The sequence below is a fragment of the Catharus ustulatus genome, chromosome Z (assembly GCF_009819885.2).
Source record: "Catharus ustulatus isolate bCatUst1 chromosome Z, bCatUst1.pri.v2, whole genome shotgun sequence".
NCBI classification, from domain to species: Eukaryota; Metazoa; Chordata; class Aves; order Passeriformes; family Turdidae; genus Catharus; species Catharus ustulatus.
Window position 1 is genome coordinate 61,488,011 of NC_046262.2, and position 23,369 is coordinate 61,511,379.

Here is a 23,369-nt window from a genome sequence, read left to right on the forward strand (position 1 = left end):
ATTAAAAAAAACAAAAAAAAGAGCTTGCTGTGAGTAATGGTAAAATCTGATGAGAGAATGGCACTCAAATCATTCACGCTCCAGTAAAATTGGCAAAAAATATTAAAGTTTTAAATTAAAAAAAAAGAAAAAATTCTTTTAAATTATAGACTTGAAAGAAGCTAGGCATAGCCATGTAAAACATCCAGAAACAAATGCTAGGTATTAAGATTATGTTTATTTATCTAAGGCCCAATATTTTTACATGATACTTTTCTAAAAAAACCCTAAAAGTCCATAAACAACAGTCTATGCCTTGTCTGTCTTCTGTCTGAAAGATCATCACTAGTTGATAAAACTTGTCATCATGATGAACCCTGGCCTAAACAGACACTGCAAGTAGAGTGGTGTGTCATTTCTGAAAGGATGAGTGAGAGTTTGTCTATACTACCTATTCTGACACAGCAGCAAAACCAGACAAAGTAGCAAAATCCTTCCAGAACAAAGGATTTTTCCAGAACAACATTTTTCATATTATTTATAGCAGAAAAAGTCAAGTCACCACTCATCTGTTTGTTTTTTACCTCATCTCATGTACAAGTTTTAATTTCCTTCATATAACTTCTTAGACTCCTGTTTTAAGGTTTTCCCTTTTGTTCATGTGTTTCAATTTGAGACAGAGGGTCTTCTAATAACTCAATTACAGAATCTAAGCCAAAGGTACTTCAGTCAATATATTTTAGGAGAAGGGTGCCAGAATTAAAATTGTTTATCACCAAAACTAAGAGTGATTTACACATCCAACTCTGTAACTCAGAGGAATGATGCAATTCTGGAACATCATCAATCAGTTTTCATAGCAAATTGCTTTTAAATAAGGATAATAATAAAGATCAACAAAATCTGAACATGTATTTATATGGGAAGTTTATATGGGATATATGTATTTGTTCATACATATGCAGTATAATATCCTCTCATATCTTCAGGTATAACTTATAGGAACAATTACTTTTTCCCAATCCCAAGTCATTACATGCTTTTTCAAGAAGTTACATTTGGTTTGCATTCTTCTTATATAACAGGAAACAAACAATTACGGATACTCAATTACTATTTTGGGCACTGATGTCTTAACAATGAATCTGGTTCTGTTGTACTCTCCCTTATGTGTCACTGCAGGGATTGCCTCTATGAGCTAATGCAGGCAAGATTTCACTGTCATTTGGTAACAGAGAGACTATGAAGAGCCAGAGGCACATTCAGAATCTGTTTGAGATGGACCTAGACAATTCAGATCTGAGTCACGTTGTTATTTGCTCTATATATTTGAATCATAACAATGACTTGTGTACTTACAAAGAAACTTAAAACTATCTGAGAGGGCAAAACCAAATGCAGTAGTGTTACAAAAATGGGATTAAAGTGTTATTCTGAGTGTGAGGTGGTCAAAATTACTCTCAGGTTAGTTAAGAACATCTAATAAATTGATGAGAACTTAGAACTAAACAATATACAATTGCTGCAGCAGTGTGTAGTTCACACAAAAGTTCACTAGTCTTCTCTTGTACCATTTATCTTCTAGAAAGCACAGTGGAAAAAATTGTTTGTAAAGCGGCAGCTGATTTGGGAGATTTGGTTCCAATGTTACTCTGTCTTCAGATTAAACAAGCAGGGTTGCGAGTGCCTGACAGAGCCTCTCCATCCCTTCTGCCATGCAGCCTTGTTCAAAATCATTGTCAGTGCTGCCTTTTGATAACCTGCCCTTCTCCATCCTGTGACAAATGTAAATAACATTCTGCACATCTGATTAGTTCTTCTCCATGCTTTACTGAGTGCAGAAGCATAAGGATTCTTACTGTGCTATGGACTCTATCCACCATCCTTGTGATAATGAGATACAATACAATATCTCAGATGCAGATTGCTTGCAAATTGGCCCAGGAAGCCTCTGAATCTTTCATTACTACGGGAGTACTCTCTTCTCCACCGCTTATCTTTTCTATTACAGACACTGTCCAACTGCACAAGATATTACTGTGTACAGGAAAATATTGTCTTTGTTTTATTTACTTAGGAGCTTTCTTATAGCAGAAGTGCTGAAACATTTGATTTCTAAGATGCATGAAGAAAAAGAAGGAACAAACAATCATTCAAAAAAGGACTAAACCGAAGTTTCTGTCCTTTTAGGGTGTCAGAACAAATATTTTTATTGTCTATTAAAAAAAATCACAAAACACAACAAAAACCAGGATGTGCTTTAACTCTCTTTAAAGAGAAAGGATGTGGCAGTTTCTACTCTGTTAGCTGAAACCAAAGCACTGCCAGGCTGATGAAGGGCTTGTGAGTCCAGCTGTCTGGAAGTGGTTCATAGGAAGAAGTCACAGTGTCTGTCATACCTGTCTGTATGTACTCCAGTTGTACTGATATCTGCCATGGCTACTCCATCCCCAGCTTCCATTTCGAAGCTTAGAAAGGATAGAAGCCATCCCTTCTACATCCCCCAACTTCTGAAGTTATGTGATATCTCATATGATTATTGTTTCCAGGGAAACTGGTACTTGATCTCTACATCATGAACCAGTACCATAGAAAACTGGGAACAGAGAAACAGAAAGAAACTCATAAATATCAGACACAGACTGCTGTGAGAAAAACCCACAACAAATTAATTTCCAACGGTGTTTTTCCCACAGAAACAGCATGCAGCATAGAAAGTGCAGAAGTCAGCAGAACATCCTTTCATCACAGGGATGAAGAAACTTATTCTGAATTGTACTAATCATCCATAATTCCCATTGATATCAGTGTACAGTAATTTCACGATTATAAGCCGCACCATTTTGACTAAAATTTTGGTCCGAACCCAAAGTGCGGCTTATAATCAGGTGCGGCTTATCTATGGACAAAGAATGAAAAATTGCTGTTTTAGTTTGGAGAACAGGTGTCTGCTGAGAAAGGCAGGAGCTTCTCTTTGAAATGGAGAATGTAAACCCCCTCCCTCCAAATTATTATAATTTTGAAATCAAGGGGCTTTCAGGCAAAGATATGGGAATTAGGAATAACAGTTCTTTACTAGGAAAATTAAAATAGAAATGCAGTACTACAAAGGAACAAACTCCAAACCCTGACAAAGTCAGAGTACAACCTGACACCCCGTTAGGCAGGGTGTTGGTAGCAGTCCCATTAAATGGTGGCTGCATCCTCCTGCAGTGACAGATGTGATTCAGTTGGAGCAGTGCTCCTGCAGAAGGTGCAGTCTCCCTCTGGAGGTCCACTGGTGATTTGGAGAAATCCGGTTTTCCTCTGGAGTCCAGTGGAGAAAGGGGCTACCTTAATGTCCCAAAACCTCTGTTTTTATCTTGGTAAGAAATGTTGGGCTCTTTCCCCTGGCTGGAGCAACTTCCAATGGGATGCAGTAATTTTATCAGTCACACAGTGGGACTCAACGGGCCATTAGGAGAAAATGGCTTGCTGGAGGAAGGATGGGTTGTGAAAAGATAAAGAACAATGCCCTTCCTGGTTTCAATGGATGATCCATTAGCAGAATATCTGCCATGGAGATAAGGATCACTGCCCCCACCCTCAACAGATGGTGATAGAATAGATACCTTTTATCACACTCTGTATTGTAAAGTGCGGCTTATAATCAGGTGTGGCTTATATATGGACAAAGAATGAAAAGTTGCTGGCAGCCAGAAGTGCGGCTTATACTCAGTGCGGCTTCTAATCATGAAATTACTGTAAATAAAATGTCAGAAAGCAAGTAGGAAGGTAGTTCAGCTTTTCACAGGATAACACTGGTACAATGAGAAAGGTAATTCTTGTATAAAAATGCAAGAGAAAAAAAAAAGAAAGAATAAGGAATGGCTATTCTTCCGAAGATGTCAAGAGAAACCCTAATGATTGCAATTCATCCCACCCTGTTTTTGTGTTTCTATTTTCAGTTAGGTTTAGAGCAGCTTTTATCAGAGAGAAGACTATTTCAAAACAACACTGGAGGTAACACTGTGCTATAAAGTAATATAATTGAAGGAAAGGGAAACTAGTTTTTCGTATATACTGATTTTCATCTGCACTCTCTAGGACATGACAAAAAATAATGATCAATAACCACTTAATTTATCCCTAGCCAAGCAACAGCCCTATTAAGTCCTCTAGTGAATGAAGTCCTGTCAATCAGAAAGTCTTTATCTGCTAAAATTGGAAAGCACAGCAAAAAATCATCTATGTTGGTCTCAGGGAGCTGAAATTCTACTCATAAAAGCAGTATTTGACTTCAGTATGTTTTCTCTTGGTGCCAAGAGAGTCTTCAAATATCAGTGTGCTGGGACTGATGACTTCTTCCCTGAGCTCGCTAGTTTTGCCTAAGTATTTTTTCATCTCCACACTAAGCACGAGAGTCTGAAAAATCCTGAGCTGTTTTTTGTAGACAATTAAAATATATGACAACAGTTTAAAGGCAGATACTTCCACCTGTTCTTTTGAAAATAATTATAAATTGGAAAGCAGAACATCTTAGACACAGAGGACATTTCCAGAAAATCAAGCAAAACAGCGTGCACTTTCTCATAGTTTCTTGGAACCTGAATAGTGCATAATTTAATCTCATTTTAAACCTGTTGAATTAGTTTAAAATTATTTATGTTTGGAAACTTACATGCCATCATCTCTTTCCTGGAAATTTGCTAAATTTGGAAAGGCTGCAAGGTCCCTGGACTTCTTGCTCCAAGAATTGTATAGAAGCTGCTGAGCCATTGGCATTAGAGGGAATAACAAGGGAAGATAAAGTATTGGTTGTCAGGAGGTCTTCAAATCCACAGATACTTCTTTCCATCAGAACAGTTCCACAGAAGATAAAAGGAGTGAAACTTTTGGTCCTTGAGAAGTGACTCTCAAGTGCAAAATCACAAATTTGATTGCCTTTAAAATGTGTTAAAAATATATTGAGTACACAGCAATGATTAGATGTCTGAATAATAAACTGAAGTAGTCAAAGTACATAGACTGAGGGGGAGCTATTAACAGAATTACTATAATTAAGTATAATTATAATTGTATAATATAAATTATATATTGTAGATAGATACAATACAGTTGCATTATGTATTATACAGTACACAATCAATTATACATCACATAATTCATTATATCTATAAATATTTATTACTTATTATTAATTACTTTAGCCATATCCATCCTCCTTGACTAGCAGAACTAATTTTTGCTCCATATGAAATCAAAGAAGTAGGCGGTTTCCACCCAAAAGAGTAAACAACAGCCTTGTCCCTCATGGCCTTTGTCCTCCAATGCACAGGCAGAAGGAAGGCTGCCCAAATGGGGTGTACACTTAGGATGTGAAACATTACTGAAGAGGTTTAGTCAATATGCTGAAGCATAGTGTGGCTGAGTTCAAGCCTGCAGACCACGCACACTGCCTTGCATTACCGCCTCTGCTGATTAATTATGCCCAATTATTCTCCCCTTCTCTGGGCTTCTATTTCCAATCTGGATTAGAAGAATAATGAAAATTTCCTAAAGAAAATTTTAGGTGGGTGATAAAAGAAATTCAAGTGACATTGTTGTTTTCTTTTTGAACAGGTTTTAAAGGAAGAGCCTTGCACAAATCAAATGAGCCTGTCCCTTGAGACAAGGGTGTCTTAGCTAAAGCAGGAACCACATGAATGTTTCTGGAATTTTATCTTCTTCTGTATTCCAGATATTATGTACTAATGGTTCCCAGATTTCAGTGGTTGAACAAAATAGTTCAGCACAACTTGAAGAAACCATACCTCCATTTTATATCACTGTAGTATATTTTTAAATGCAGAAAGTGTTATTATTGCTGATATAGTTATAAATCACTTCTTAAGAGACATGTAACTGGTCTGTTTTGAAGAAAAAGAAATTGTTTTGGATGAATTTCTACCACATCTCATTTTTCAAAACACCTCATATGACCAGTTCTCAAATTTGGTGCTAAAAGAACAGAGATGTCTATCTAATACGACACATTCCAGTGCCATACTATTCCAGTTTTCACAGTTGTTGATATTGTGGTGATTTCAGCATAGGTGGATGCCAGGTATCTGCTATCACTCCCTTCCACAACTGGATAGGAGACAGAGAATAGAGCAAAATAGTCATGGTTTGAGATAAGGACCAAGAGAGATCACTCACCAATTACCATCACAAGCAGAACAGACTCAGCTTGAGAGTATTAACCAAATTTATTACCAACAAAATCAGAGCAGTATAATGAGAAATAAAATTAATCTTAAAACCACTTTCCCCTACCCCTTACTCCTTCTCAGTCTCTACTTCGTGCTCCAGTGGGTAAGACGATGGGCATTAGGGTCAATTCATCACACAAAAGTTTCTGGCACTGCTCAGGGAGAGAAGTACTTCCCCCGTTCCAGTGTGGGGTTTCTCCACTCATGGAGAGTTCTCCATGAACTGCTCCAAATGGGTCACTCTTCCATGGAGTGCAGTCCTTCAAGGACAGGCTGCTTCAGAGAGAATCCCACAAGGAGTCACAAGCTCTAGCAGGAACCCTGCTCCAGTGCAGGCCTCTCTCACTGTGGGACCGCAGATCCCTTCCAGGACCCTGCTCCAGCACAGGCCTCTCACGGGTCACGATCTCCTCTCAGGTATCCCCCTGCTCCAGCCTGGGTCTCCTGCACGGGCTGCGGGTGGATCTCTGCTCCACCAGGAGCCTCCATGGGCTGCAGAGGCACAGCCTGCCTCGTCACGGTCTGGAACATGGGCTGCAGGGAATCTCCGCTCCGGAGCCTGGAGCACCTCCTGCCCCTCCTTCTGCACTGACCTGGGTATCTACAGAGCTGCACCTCTCACAGGATTTTACCCTGCTCTTCGCTGGCGCCAATTACATCAGCACTAATGTTTTTTTACCCCTTCCTAAATACGCTACCACAGAGGCGTTACTACCATCTCTGATTGGCAAGGCCTTGGCCTTGGATTCAACCTAGTTTGTGTCTGTAGGGAATGGACAAAGTTTCTGGCAGCTTCTCACAGAAGCCACCCCTGTAGTCTCCTCCTTACCAAAACCTAGGCCTGCAACCCAAATATAATGAATCACTTGACAAAAGATTTCATGCACACTTAACTAGCACTTCTATATTTATTACTCAAGTGGAGTATTCTGCAATATTTTGGTTATGAATTAAATTTGGTGGAATGCCATTTGAAATTAATGTGTAGTCAGCCACTCAAGGCAAAAGCAAAAACAAAAAAAACCCCATCTCCTTTCCCCTCCAGATGACCTCAAGACAAGGCTTTATACAAAACCTTGGAAAAAGGTCATAGCAGAATGGTTGCTGCTAACATGATATTTATTTTATAAATAAGTATTATAATGCATGCAGGTACTTATACTCTAAATATATTTTTCTATGCTGACTATCTATCTATCTATCTATCTATCTATCTATCTATCTATCTATCTATCTATCTATCTATCTATGTGTGTGTGTGTGTGTGTGTGTGTGTGTGTATACATACAAACACATACATGCTTTTCTGACCGGTAGTTGGATTTGATCTTAGAAATATTTTACAACCTTATAGATTCTATGCTAATAAATATTTTTAAATGGAAAAAAGTGACACATGCAGAATAATCATTTATCAGTGTCAGTCCTAACCATAGCTTTTCATTAACAGACATTTCCACAGTGCTTCTATGGAATCATAAGAAGTAGAATATCCTGAGTTGGAAAGGACCCATCAGAATCATCAAAGTCCAGTTTGTGTTCCTGAACAGGACAGCCTGAAGAATCACACCATGTGTCTGAGAATATTGCCCAAATACTTCTTGAGCTCTGTCAGGCTGATGTTGTGATCACTTCCCTGGGGAGGTCATTCCAGTGCCCAACCACCCTCTGGGTGAAGAACCTTCTCCTGACACCCAACCTAAACCTCCCCTGACACAACTCCAGGCCTTTCCCTTGGGTCCTGTCACTGTTACCAAAGAGTAGAGATCAGTGCCTGCCCCTCCTGTTCCCCTCATGAGGAAGCTGTCACTGCAGTGAGGTCTCCCCTCAGTCTACTCCAGGCTGAACAGACCAAGTGACTTCAGCTGCTCCTCTTATGGCTTCACTTCAAGGCCCTTCACCGTCTTGATTGTCCTCCTTTGAGCACTCCCTAACAGCTTTATAGCCTTATGTTGTGGAGCCCAAAACTGTTCAGATGACTCAAGGTGAGGTTGTCCCAGTGCAGAGCAGAGCAGAGCAGGACAATCTCATGCCTCACCCAGTTTTGATGCACCTCAAGACAGGGATAGCATTTCTGGTTGCCAGGGCACACTGCTGACTTAGTGTGAGAGTTCTTATGAGCTGGGAAAAGCCAAAGAAATTCTGATTATTAAAAATCCAGCAGACACCTGAAGTACTACCTTTCCTGTGTCGTACAGAGCTACCTAACATAACAAAAATACAGTAGTTTCACGAATACAAGCCGCACGGATTATAAGCCGCACCCCCGGTGCCTCGACAATGTTGCTGTCTTTGTCAATAGATAAGCCGCACCCCGAATATTAGCCGCACTTTCGTTCGTCGCGAGAATCCGTGCGCAGCTTTCACAAATTGGCCAATTAGTAACAGGATCGCGGCATAGCGGGCTTTACTGGCTCGGGGCGGGGCCAGGAAGGCTCGGCCCGCTCATGGTTGCTGACGGGGCCGGGTGGCCCAGCTCAGCGCCACGGCTCGGCGGGGCTGGCCGGGTGGTGCTGCCGCCGCCGCCGCCGGGCTCGCTGGCCCCCCTCTCCCGTCAGCACCGCCCCGCTGCCGCGTTCGCTCGCCCGGCTGGCAGGGCTGCCGCCGCCGGGCTCGCCGCCCGCCCCGCTGCCGCTTTCGCTCGCCCCGCTGCCGCTTTCGCTCGCCCTGCGCCACGCCTCGCGAGCGCCGCGCCCGCCCCGCGGCGCTTTCGCGAGCGGCGGCACTTTCGCGAGCGGCGGCGGCTCGCGGCGGCGGCTCGCGGCGGCGGCTCGCGGCGGCGCTTTCGCGAGCGGCGGCGGCTCGCGGCGGCGGCTCGCGGCGGCGGCTCGCGGCGGCGCTTTTGCGAGCGGTGGCTCGCGGCGGCGCTTTCGCGAGCCGCGAGCGGCGGCGCTTTCGCGAGCGGCGCTTTCGCTCGCCCCGCCGGCAGGGCTGCCGCCGCCGCCACCAGGCTCGCCGGCCGCCCCCTCCCGTCTGCACCGCCGCCACGTTTCCTCGCCCTGGCCGGCACTGCAGGCCCCCGCACCGCCGGGCTCCCCCACGCTGCTGGCCCCGATTCTGCTGGGCTTCCCCCGCTGCCAGGCAGCCCCACCCACCGGCCTTCCTGCTTCTGCCATGCTCCCCCACTGCTAGCCCCAGTTCTCCCGGGCTCCCCCGCCATGCTGGCTCAGGCTCTGCCGCCCTCCCTGCCCCGCCCTGCTGGCTCAGGCTCTGCCGCCCGCCCCCCACACTGCTGGCCCCGCCTCTGCCAGGCTTTCCCACCTCTGCCGGGGCCGGCCGGGCTCCAGCTTGGCTTGGGGCTGCCGCGGGCTCTCACTTCCGTGTTGGCAGCTTTTAGAATTTTGTTAATAAATTAGCCGCCCCGGAATATTAGCCGCACTTCCGGGTTTCCACCAAAATTTTGGTCAAATTGGTGCGGCTTGTATTCGTGAAATTACTGTACCCACCTTTAATACTCCAAGTGATGTTGTGTTGCAGGATACAGTTGTATGCAGCTAGATGTGAATAAATGAATATGTGTTGAGCATCATACCTTTACTGCTAGACTGCATCTTGCACCTGATCAACATAGCTGACTCAGTAGTCTGGAATTCTTAAGGTATTTATAACCTCTCATACTGCCCTGATTGGCAACAATTACACATCCAACACATAGGAAATACATTTCTCTTTTGTTTCACACAAAGAAACCCCTCCAAAAACCTTCAAAAAAAAAAAAAGAGGAAAAAAGAAAAATTTGAAATGACCACAGTGAAACTAATGCAAGTTATGATAATGATGCTGTCTGTTGTCTGGGAAATCCAATTTCCAACTTTTTTTCTCTGAGATAAATTTCATTTGACTAAATAAATAATGCAAGTCCTGACTAGAGACCAATATCAAAGTTCCACTCTGCAATATATATTATCACTGCAAAATATAGCCTCTCTCTGAACATTTCTTTTTTTTTTCTTTTCTCTATTCATACTTACAAGAAAAAGAAACTATTGTATTCCTGCATTTTCCCCAACAAATTGATGAAGATATTGCTTTGTTTCAATACTTTTGCTTTCAGAGTCTCTAGAGAGATGGGAAATTATGTCATATTCAAGCTGAGATACTAAGGAACTTTCAATATTGGAAAAATGAGACAAGCCCTGAAGTCCAGAAAAAAGTAAAAATAAATAGCAGCAGAAACAGCCACAGTAGTAGTGTATATGTGATTTTCTACTGATCAACAGAAGGAGAGAATATATAAAATTTCTTCAGCAATTAAAACTCTGTAACAAACTGGGTTAACGGTATGAACATAAGCTGACCATATTTCCCTTTTTTTTTGCATTTTTTGTACATGGTATGCACTGAAAAAAGAAACTAAGGAAATATTTGTTGCCTTATTGCTGAAAGTACAGTTAGTTTATGTTTAGGTACAGTGTAACATCCATGGTGTAATTGACAGCCCTAACATATGTCTGCATGCTGTGTGTCCATAATGACCCCAGCAGTGCTTTTGCCTGCGCTTCTCCACCTCTGCCAGCTGACTGATGGACTCCTGCTGGCAGGAGTCACTTTCCAGCTGCTTGGCACTGACCCTCATGGTTCAGTGGAAATCAAGCCTGGGATGGTATATCCCCTAAATTCACACTGGCTGGTAGATACCTTCAGGGAGAGCACTCAGTTTTCAAAGGCTATTTCTGCCTTTGGTCCTTGAAGGTGAATCATCCGAGCTTCTGTCCTTTAGTGCTGAACTCGGAACAGGCAATTTATTCTCCATTTCTCATCTTCTGTCATTTTTAATTTATCAGTTAGATAGCAGATATTGTGAGTGCTCAAGTGAAAGTTAGGGAGTTAAGCCTGAGGATTTCCAAGGCCAAGAGAAAACATAATGTTGTTCTTCTAAATCACCCAGGGAAGCCAACTGAAACTGCAGAACTCATTACCTGATCTAACTTAAATTTTTGTGTTGCTTCCTTGAGTTAATTAACTAAGCATCTTTAGAGATCATCTGAATAAAACATCAACCACAGCCAGGAGAGCAAAAAGAAACTACTCCATGTGCACACAGTTTGTAGGTGGTCTCCCTTTTAAGACAAGTTTAGCCCAACCTTGTACAAATTACAACTTTGATACAAGTACATGCTAAACCATCCACTTTTTTTTTTTTTTGGCTAAGTAAAAATGAAAATTAGGAAAAAAATGTCTGTCAAGCTTGTGTGCCTGTGTGTGTATGTGTATAAATAAACTAAAACACTCAGCTGGTAATTGGAGTTGGGGATTATTTTTTAAAAATTGTTGGCAGGCACAGCCCATGAAGGTGAAAATGTATGCCTCTGTGTTAATAGCTGCTGGTTTCATCAACACTGTCCGACTGGTTAACCAAAGACTCAGGTAGCTAACTGGACAGCTGCCAGCTTTCATTAGGAGCTTGAAGAACAACACAGAACAAGAAGCATTTGCTGGTGAGACATGGTCTAGAAAAAAAACAAGAGAAAGGACAAGTGGATGGATCACTTATTTATGTTTCCTTTCTGGTGCACATAATATGTCATTTCCTTTTGTTCATTTTCACTGAACCACGTATCATGTGGTCTCTAAATAAGTTGTTCTTTTCTTAACAGTGATTTTGTAAGACAAACTTCCTTAGAAGATGATGCCATGTTGTGTCGGAAAAAGTCATATAATCATAGAATGGTTTGGATTGGACAGGACCTTGAAGATAGTCATATTATTATTTACATTTCAAGTGCCTTAGATGAGGAAAAAAAATCGACTTCCATAAACTTCAACAATAATATTTCCGCACTTATCTGTCAAGGTCTGCTTTTTCATTGTTATTTTTGTTACTGTTGTTTAGTTTTTATTTTGTTTGGTTGAGGGTATTTTTTGTTTTGTTTTGTTTTGTCTTGTTTTGTTTTTAAGCTGCTGTCATGATTAAAGATTTCATAAAATCCAAGAGAAGTTCTAGCAATAAACTCTGAGGGGTCTTCAATGGTCCAGTAAGCATAATAAACCTTTTGCTTATGGCAAAACAAATTACTCACAGTCTTATTCCATAAATGAAGACGACCCTTGACCGAAGCTAGCTATTTCATTTATTCTGTACTTATATGTAATTGAATGACATATGCAGTATGGAAATCATAACTTCTTATAGGATAAACATAAAATACAGATACTTGTCTGCAGAGACATGAGAAATAATTTCATACAGGATGCCAGGACTATTGCAGGTGATGTTTTTTTCTTCTTTTTGTAAGATAAATAGCAATGGCAAATAGCAATACAAATGATCCATACAGCCAGGGTCTGAGGGTTTTTCAGAGTCTGTTCAGTGAGGCAGGAAAAGTTTCAGTTTCGGCTGGTTGATGTGCACTTTGATTGCTGACCCTTGAACTCCAGGGAAATAAGAAAAGGAGAATGAAAGCAGAATTCAAGTGGCCTTCCCTCTGCTGAAGTGGCAGAGCCCATGAGTCTAGTCATTGACATTAATGAAAAGCTGAGGCATTGCACAAGACTGATCAATCACAGAAAATAGAGCAGTCACATCTAAATTCAATTTCAGGGGCTGATCTTTTATATTCCCCCAAAGTCTCTAATTGCCATTGCACTGATTCCTTCATTTGTAATAAATGTTCTCTTGTGGAAAACCTTGTACTCATCAACCGGCCCCTAGATGTGATCTTAGTCTAGCAAAATAGTGCTGAATTGAGATTTTCATAAATCTTAGCCATCCAGGCTAGTATCACAGTTCTTGTTTAATTAAACAGCTCTTATTTAAAACCTTTTACCCATCTCAGTTCCAAATATTTTAAACTTTGTTTACAAATGCTACTTAACTTTTGGACATGATGGAACAGAAGGAATGCCTGATTAATGTCCTGTGACAGATGAAGGTGGCTGAAGACGGCCCAAACTCAGAAGTGGATAAAGATGGAAGCCTTGTTTCTCAAGAGTAGCTGCCCTTGAGGATAAGAAGGAAATAAGCTGTGCCATGGTAAGTTAAGGAGGACAAGCAAGATAACTTACACCATTCCCTTGTGCACCAGACTGAACTGGAGGTAAGCGGAAGGAAAAACCCACTGTCACTTTATCTGATCCTGGGCCAACAGAGAAACTGCCTGCTCTTGAAGAAGTGATTGTATGTCTATCAGTAAAGTTATTGTACGGTCTATCAATACAAAGGTGATTCTTAAGCTACCTTGACACTAGCAGAACTTTAGGGGGGAGATGTGAGGCAGGCAGAACAGAGGTGAGCCTAAAGTGTGATGACCATCAGGAAATATGGTTTGGCTCTGGAACATGAAGTCCATATTTGCCATTGTAGACGAAAGGGAGGGAAACTGCCACTGACTGCAAAGCAATGGGAATGGTATTAGAGCATTTTTCATTAATGTTCAAATGCAAAGCTAATTTCATTTTGCCATGCTTGTGGTGCCTTCTCTTTGCTTTCTACTGAGTTCTGAGCTCTCAAACACTTTAGCAAAAAAATAAGTGAACTGTAGGCTTAATTAATTTAAATTCTTTCAAAATACAGGAGAAAACAAGTATCATTTCAGTTTACTAAAGGAGAAGAGAGAAAATATATTAGTAAGATTTTTTCTTCTTACACACCACTTTCTGGCCTCTTTTATGACTTTTGGCTAGCATTATCACATAAATATTGAAGGTATATAGGGCTAAAATTTCAAATACTGGCATCTCAGCTGTCTCTGCATTATTTTTCCTTATTGACTTTCTATGTCTGTCTTCAAAGATACAATTCTCTGTGAGTAAAATGGCCTATCCCATAATTCTGGAATTGGAAATAATAAAAAACTGCTTGTAATTCTTATAAATCATTACAAATCCTGAATCTCATTTGACAAACTTGTTTATTCACTCAAATTCAAAAGCATATGCAATGCTGCTCTGGAGCTGGTACACACAGTAACAAATCAGATGCAAATAATAGCTTGCAGTAAAGCAGTTCATTGTCAAGGTTTAGAAGCATGAGAAAAATAAGATATAAGGAACTGATATAAGTAGTGTCATCTGAACATTAGTTTTGCCATCCTGAAATATGCATTCCACATGCATCTGAAATTTCACAAAGCTCAACTCTTAGTTCAGCTCAACCCTTTAGATAAATGCTCGTGAAACAATATAAAGCTGCTGAAGTTTATTATCAGGACCAGAAAGGGCCTTGGAACAAGATTAGATGCTACTGCTTCTGTTGAGTAAAAAAACCCCAACAGCTCTTCCTTTCTGCAAACCCAGCAAACCCAAACTCCAAAATGACACACACACACATACACACACACACAAACACGCAGATGTATCAGTCTGTGAGAAGAATATATTCTGAGAAGAATGAAGGTATATTACCTGAAAGTTGAAAGAACTATTGAAAGCTGGCATTTCTGGAATCAGAAGGAACTATCAGGTGAAACATTAGAAATAAATGACTAGAGACAGGATAATTTAAAGTTCTTCAAGGCTAATTAGTCCTAGGGTTCTATATCATGTTATTGTTGCTGTGTAAAGTATACTGTGTCATTTTCATGTTTGATCTTTATTATAATCATAAAGAAATTATTCTTAGCTTTCACTTCTGTCATGTCACATCATTTTGAATAGATAACAGGAAAACGTTGTGTAAGAAGGTCTGTTCTCAAAGATCTTTTTAATACTGTCAAAAGAAAGACAGAAGACATAAAGTAACCTCAACCTCTGCTTTTCTGTGGCTTTGAAGAAAATCAGAGAGCGAAGTCTTTCCTGCCCTACCCAGTCTTTGTCAAAGAGTCAAATGAAGTGACAACTCCAGAAAGTCTATCTAATTCAAAAAGGTTAGACTCTGACAGTCGTGATTAACAAAGCATCCATTTGGCAGAGGCCTGAGAGATGACTAGAGTGATCCTTTCAGAAAAACAAACAGTTCATTTACAAATTACACTTCATTAGTTAATCAGAAGGTTAATCTAATTGCAGATGGCAAATTGCAATTAAAGCTGCATAATTTTCGTGTAAGTACCAGTAAAACTTAATTTTCACTAAAATTACAAATTTACAGTAATTTCACAACCATAAGGTGCACCAGACTATAAGGCGCACCTTCGGGAGTCGGCAAATTTTGCAACTTTGTACATTATATGAGGCGCACCAGACTATAAGGCACACTTTTTTTTTTTGCCGCGAAGGTCCATGCTGCGTGCAGCAAAGTAACTAATTAGTAACGGAATCCCGTGATCGTGGCATTTACTGGCAGGTACTCAATTTGCAAACATTTTTCACAGATTGGTGTAACCTTTAAACACAGCCCCAAGCACCCTCCCCGTGCACAGGGCCCAGCACTCCCGCCCGCCTCCGGCGCCGGCTGGCGAGGCGGGGCTCAGGGCTGCTGCGGCTCGCGGCTTTCGTGGCAGCCCACTCCCTCCCTCCTCGTGCCACCCCGGCAGCCCCATGCAGCTCCAGGAACCCCGTGCTCTCCCAGTGCTCTGGGAGCCATGTGCCGCTCTGGAAGGCCCACGCCCCCGGGCTTTTCCCCCACGCCACCACTGCCCCGATGCCGACAGCTTTCCCCCACCACCCAGGCTGTACCACTGCACTTTCGCCCAGCTGTCCGGGTGGCGCCACCACCGTGCTTTCGCCCAGCCACCTGGGCCGCGCCACCATTGCCCCGATGCTGGCGGGCTCACGCCACACCACCGCTGCCCTGATGCTGCCGCTGGGCGGGCTCTGCTTGGCTCAGCCCTGTTGCAGGCTCGCACTTCTTGTTTCCTTCATGCCTGGCCTGGGGCTGGCACTGCCCGGCTTTTCGTTCCCCCCATGCCCAGGCCAGGGGCAGTGCCGCCCTGCTTCTTGTGCCACCCGCGCCCGGGCCGGGACCGGCGGCAGCTCCCTCCCTCCCTGCGCAGCTCCTGCCAGCTGCGGCCGCCCATTCCCGGCCCCCCTCGTGACTCAGCGCTCCCGTGGCACCGCCCCCCCATTGCGGCTCACACTTCTGATTTGGCAAATTTCGCAGCTTTGTCCATTACATAAGGCGCACCGGACTATAAGGCTATAAGGTGCACTTCCAAGTTTGGGGGAAAATTTTAGTCAAAAGGGTGTGCCTTATAGTTATGAAATTACTGTAGAGGTGAATGGGCACGTCTAGATCTCAAACTGAAGGAAGGTAACAAATTATTATAGCCTAGAGTCCTAAAGCAATTTAATGGGATTGGGAGACAGAAGAAAGACGTTTCAGAAACACATGTACTTAGCTGTATTGTTTACACTTTTAAATATACCCATCATGTTTCTAGGCCTATTAGGGATAGAGAGATGCTTCGCATAGGAGTGGTCAGGGGTTTTTTTTTAACCCAAAAATTTATAGTCAAAACCAAATGCACTCCTCAAATTGGAAGATATCAAAGAGAATATGGAATTTCAATTTAAGAAGTTATTGTTCTAGCACAGAACTCATTTAGCAGGCAAGAAGTCCAACAGACATCAAGAATGTTATTAACATGATTCAAGAAACTTGCCTCATGAGTTTCCTTCTAACAGTTACTTAATTATTAATACAGAGGTTGACAATTCAATAAGGGACAAAAGACTTCCTTACAAAACAATGGCAGCTGTTTTGTGAAAGTATCATAAGAAGGGATTTTAAACAGGGCATTTTCATCAAAGAATAAATGGAATCATACATATGGGTTATCCTAGATTAGTGCCTTTACATTTTTTTAGTAACCTTGGAAGTCTGGTTTAACCCCAAGCTCAACAAGGAAATTCCTCCTGTATTTGCTGTGATGTACTTCTAAATGGATATAATAATCAAAAATGTTTTAATATATCTATGTAACTGTCTTTTAGCTTCAAAACTGCAGTGGCTTAATCTCTTACATATTTCCTTACAGATAATCCTTCCCAAATTTCCTGTACAAGACTAATGACATGTAAGTCGTCATATTGACCCTGCCGCGTCAATTCACTTTAGGAAAAGCAAAAGCATACAGAAACTGGAGTCTGAGAATTCCGATGACAGATGTCACCCTAACAACTGATGATGATCTATATCTCCGAAGACATAATAATGTAAAACAGTGATATATCAACAAGACAAAAATTCTTTTCTTTTTCTATTTTCTTCGAGTATTTTGTCAAATTTTTGATAGATTTATAAAATCTATTTATTTGAAACTTCTCTTCTTATGAGTTAAAAAAGCTTTCATGTCAAGTAGGAAAAACCCAAAGGAATAGGCAAAGCAAATTAAGTGCAGATAGGCTAACTGTAATCACTATGTGACATTATGTTCATTCATGTTGACATTTCTGTTGGTCAAGTGGCAACTTTGGAGTTCCTGAAGTGAGCTAGTAGTGCTGTGCATGCTTTATGTGCACATCCCTTTTGTTTTTAAAACACTGCCACAAAAAAAGAGGAAAGCAAAAAACAGATTCTCAACATTTATGCGAAACCAAATAAAACCGGAAAATAAAAACTCGCCAAGAAACCAATCAATCGAACCAAATAAACCAAATCAACCAAAAGAAACCAAAAAACCAAACCACTGAAAAACAAACCAAGAAACAAAAACCTTAAAAAAAACCCTCAGCAAACCTCACCAGGGAGAACTGATTCGTTATGTCAGCTCTTCAGGGGTTTCTAAAACAGATTTGGCAGGGCAGTGACTTTCTGACATGACTCAGGTTGTTGAGCCAGTGATCAAGTGATTTGTGTTGTGACAGTTCTCTACAGGTCAATTCTAGGAAATGAGATTATTTGTGTTCAGCAGGAAATAACAGGACAATGGCAGGGTCAGAGAATAGAGCAGACATAAAGACATAAGGAAAACTAGTGATCAAGTGATGGCTTTTGTAGCCGTGTTTCCAATCAAAGAATTCTAATTTATGGTCCAGATACACTTCTCTTACATAGGATCAACAGTGCCTTTCAAAAATGGAAGCAAAGATACTCTGTTTTAAGGAGATAAATGTTAACAACCTTCTTATGCATCTTTAGTGTATGCTAATGAGATTACAGAGATAGCAAAAATATGAACCCAAACTAAAATTTGAAAAGAGAAAATGATGCAAAGTTATGACAACTGGTAAGGAAGATATTGGTGCAGAAACAGTAAAATCTACAATAATGGTAACACACAAAATGTTTAGTTTGGAGGTCCTAATATTTTCCATTTACAAGATTTGCATACTGGTCAGCCTAAATGTGCAACATATAAAAACTGTACAACTTTATCCATTCTAGATCAATTAGAAGAGTGGTTTAGAACTGGCTTATCTAAAACTTCACCATGCAGCTGGAGAAGAACCTGTCTTTGAAATTGTAGAAGCATTGAAAAAAAAACAACTTCAAAGATAACTGAATTCTATCTAATAAGTTCATGTCAGGATCTTAAATACATCTGTGATACTATTCAGTTGCTCAAAAGACTATTGACTATTACAGATAATATATCGAGTTCCATATTCCTTCTTGTTTGCTCACACACACTATTCACCATGTATAATAACTGTGTTGAGTGTGTGGGCTTGACTAGGAATGGCATCTATTCAGTGCAGCATAATTCTGTCCTGTAGATTTCATCACATTTGATTTACTTATTTAAACAATATTTCTAACCTTTTCAAATCCCCATGAAAAGACAGTGTAAATCTCAAAAATAGAGTTAATTCTATGATTATTATGCTTGGAAATTTCTGTTTAACCATGGAAAATTATATCTATGTAGAACTCTTGAAAGTGGCCAAATTTCAAATATAAAAGTGAGGATATATTTAGTCTGGTGCACCCTCTTCGTCTACTATCGCAAAAGATTATCTGTCAGTGGCTGATGTGGGCACATACCCTTTAAAAATTAATGTTTTCCTACTTCACATAGGAGGGAATGTTCATTTCTTAATAGTGGGAAGTGATCACAGTCATGTTACTCCTAGAACTATTGCCATGCTCAAGGTGATATATCACTCAGTTTTTAAATTACAATAGATTCAAGGATTGTATTTGCTTGCAAGTATCATATTTTATAGTTGAAATATGGTGGAATTGATGTTTTCCCTGCAGACTCGTTCTTAATACTTTGTAGAGGTTTGACTTTCAGAGGTTTTGTGGAAGTTACTGAAAACATTGTGATGACAGAGGTATCCCATGATACTGGAAGAATCATTCACAAGAGCCAAAAATTGAATCTAAATAGAGGGTAAAGAATTTAAAGCACAAAGCTTGCAACCTCTACACTTACTAAGACTTTTCTATACTACAATAAAAATAAAAGCTCTTTTGCATTTGCATAGGACTTCTCTGTTCAAGGCGTTTAGATTTTAACGAAAATGAAAGTCCATGAAAATCTGTGGAAATCTGCTGCTAGGACTATCATCTTAGTATTATTTCTATTAGCAGTATTCCTATTGCTTTGATTTGCTGAAGGCAGGTCTTCAAATTGTATTTACAAATTGTGATTTACAGTGGCTGATCTTTGGGTAAAATGAATAAGCCAGATGAACATAGTGATAAAATACCATCATCACTATGATGGTATGAGTGGATCAAAGAATTTACATAAGGCATCAAGCCAGCAGAGACCTCAGCAAGTTCTAGTCCTAATCCCTGCAAAGAACAGACTCAGCCACAGGGTCTGATTGGGTTTCTCAGGAGTTTACTGCAAGGAGTTTGGAAATCAAGGAGAAATGCACCAACACCTCCCTGTGCCCTGCAGTGATGCCTGTTTGTCCTTGAAGAGGAAAATCTTGCCTTAAACCTTAAAACTTCTCCTGTTTTGACCAATGTCTCTCATTTTCCTACCAGAAATCTCTGTGAAGAGTGCATCCCCACCCCCACGATCCACATTTCTGTCTACTGGGGTGCAGTCAGGTGCTGTGAAGCCAAATCTGCTCCCACTGAACCATTCCCACAACCTCCTTTTGCAGGGTGAGTGTTCCAACACTGTTTCTGTGAGAAACTCCAATGTGTTGATATTTCTTCTGCTCTCTGGCCCAAACTGGGCGATATTTTACCCTTAGCCAAGGCATGTTAAAAGTTCCCCATTAGACCCTTCTCTCTCACATGCCCACAAATGTGCATCAAGAGCACCTGGTCTATGAATATTCTTGCAGCTGTAGTGAGGCTGTGTTGCTCACTTAGTTTTTGGTGCCCCTGCCGTCTCTCACACGTCTAACATTTAAGGTTTAAATGACACAACTAATATGATTGGGAAAAGAGGTAAGTTTCTTCATTAGAACTGACAAAGCAGCAGCAAATTTCAAGTTAAGAACAGGTGAAAAGCAATGGGCCTAAGTTTAACCTAATTAAGTTCATTAGTTGAACAAAGAGGGAAAAAAAGGTAATTAGCACCACTCCACTAGCAATGTGCTTGACAGCGGATAATTAGCCTTTTAGAAAAGTACCACAGAGCACCGCAGTGCCACAACTATGCAGGTTTTCAGGCTAAGAAAGATCTGCATAATGGGATTATCAGCGTAATGATTTCCCAGAGAACATGACAGAAATGTGGTAAGTGACTTTGTTGGAAGTGGACAGACAGACGTGTTTGTTCTTAAAAGATTTTTTTAACACTTGCACTGTACAAAAGGAACAAAAGGCCAAAGTACTGCTTAGATATGCATTTGCAATATAATCTGCTTTGTAACAGTGATATGATGAACTAGGTGGAACAGGGCAGTTCTTCAGCCACATTTTTGGTATTTATGTGAGTTTTATAAAACCACTATTACCAGTATTGTCAAATTCTTCTCAGACCAATTTCAATAGAAAAAGATACTTAAATAAAACTTGAAGACAAGACAAGCAACAGATGGGAGAAATGCCAATCTTTAATACTGTGTTTCTATTTCTCAGTTATTTGGAGTGTTGTCTGGAATTAGGGCCTATTTATTAGGATAAGGCTTAAAGCAGAATATATATTACTTTACTGTTATGAAGGAATGCTACATTGCTTGCAGTTTATTTTGCCCTTGAGTGCCATAATGACTTTTTACCTGTATTAAATCCATGTGTTTTTGTACTGAAATGCATGCTTTTGTGCCTTAATGAGCCCTCCAATGAAATTTATAATCAAACATTATGACTCTGCAGTTGCTACATTCCCTGTTCACACATACCAACTTCCAACACACAACTTTATTTCTGGTGGATCTGTCACTCCAGCCTACTGCTGATTTCATAGATTTGAAGTACTTTTAATTGTCAGTCTCATCTTCCTTAGAATCTGATGGAAGTGTGGGTGTTTTTTTCTAAAGTTCCTTATATTAAAATAATAGGACCCAAACCTCTAGCTAGGCAAGGTTGAATGTTGCCTGATAGATAAGGGAGAAAAGGAAATAAATAGTGATTGCAAGATTATTCCAAATGTACTCTGCAATAATTGCTAGTACTACCATGTTTTGGTTTGATCCATGTAGGTTTCTACTGCTCTGCTCCCACACCAAGGGAGAGCTTCTCACTGATTTTGGCAGTACCACTACTAATATCAGATCTCAGGGACAAGTTTGTGACTACAATTTCCTTATTTTTACATGCCATAAAACAGCACAAAAATTGGAACTTAAAGTGGCAAGATGATTAATTAGACATTTCCCTAAAGTTTGAGCATCTAAGAATAACCTAGTATCTCTTTACTGTATCTAGTCATCCAATCTCATACTACATAGTTTGCCTGTCTCAACCAAAGATCACTTTGATTGAAGTTTAGGATCACTTAATAAAAATGCTTCAACTCTTTAAAGTTTTTCTGATGTTGATGGATCTCCCTATAGATTTTCTGTATAGCAGACATTCCATTGAATATATTTTAGTTCAAGTTATGTTACTGTATGCTGTATTATTGTATTTTAGATATATTTCATCTACCTACATAGACAGAAATCAAAATCTCACATAACCTATGATGTATTTGTGAATGAGTGAATTACTGTAACTAAAAATATTTTCTGTCACTTCGTTATAAAAAAGGTAAATCCAGTTAGCTAAGCTATGTCCCTGTGAATAAATTAGGAGTAGCAGAGATGATTGACCAGTTTCATCTTTTATGTATGTAAAAAGGCTACATAGTTGTGCAATAGGTCAACTTATTTTACACCTTAGTGAATAACTATCTTCTTGTCCCTTTTTCTTTCTGTGTACATGACAATGTACAGTTAATACATATCAAATAATGATTTTCAAATAGAATCTGTGAATCTAAATACTTCTAACAGCCACAGGGGCATATTTATTCCAAAGAGTGGATCCAAAATGACACAGCTAATGAGTATGTCCTTGAAGGACTTAGGATGCATTTATGCATATATAATTTGGTTACGATGGATTCATTAAGAAAAGGCAGAGATATCCATATTACCTGAAGCCTATTTGAAGAGAACATCTGTTTTGCTAAATGGAGAGCATTTTTGAAATGAGAATGAGCAAGAGACCTCATCTTTGCACGTGGAAAGAAAAGAAGGAAGGACTTAAGACAGAGCAGTTAAGTACCAACATCTGCTAACATGATCTGGTTCAAGAAAATAACCATACGGAAAACTGCATGTTTTCTGGGCTGCATGGACCAACCCATACATTTATAAGTACAAATATTCACCATGCTGTTATAATCTATAGAAATAAAAACTAAGAGATTTTTTCCTATGCTGTGGTCATCTCTACTTCTTTCTAATATTTTTCTGGTAATCCATATTTGCTCATTTGTTCAATCATGTAATTATTTCATCATTCAGAGACAGGCAAAGACAAAGGTTTCAGGCAGACATTCTGCATTTGTATGTAGTGTGTGGCTGCAATGGATCCCAAAAAGATTCAACTGGCACTTACTTTGGAGTGAGAAGGATTGGCATGCAGTACAGCTAGGACTGACTTCACCACTACTTAGCTTCCCTCTTAAGCTGAACAACCATACAGTCACAAGACGCCCGTGCAAGTCAAGTATATTCTCCCTATGTAATGGCTGGACACACAACAATGTGTTTTGTAAAATTACAGGCTGCAGAATATTAACAAGGTATAATAGAACAAGATAAACATATGAAGGAATATAAATAAATAATCATATGTATAAATAAAGGATGAATCATCAAAAAATTGTGCCTGGACCAATATAAAGCCAAGCTTCCCTAAGCTAGTGGTTTGTCAAGATTATGCAGGGATTCTTTACAGAGTGGTTTAGCAAGGTCTGCAGATACCAGAATGTT

At 40.2% G+C, this 23,369-nt stretch overlaps 1 protein-coding gene across 4 annotated transcripts in view; it reads right to left on the bottom strand.

Annotated features, from left to right (window-relative positions):
* The window catches only part of LINGO2 (leucine rich repeat and Ig domain containing 2), a 505,609-nt gene that overhangs the window by 76,319 nt on the left and 405,921 nt on the right, over positions 1–23,369 (bottom strand). The window lies entirely within an intron of this gene.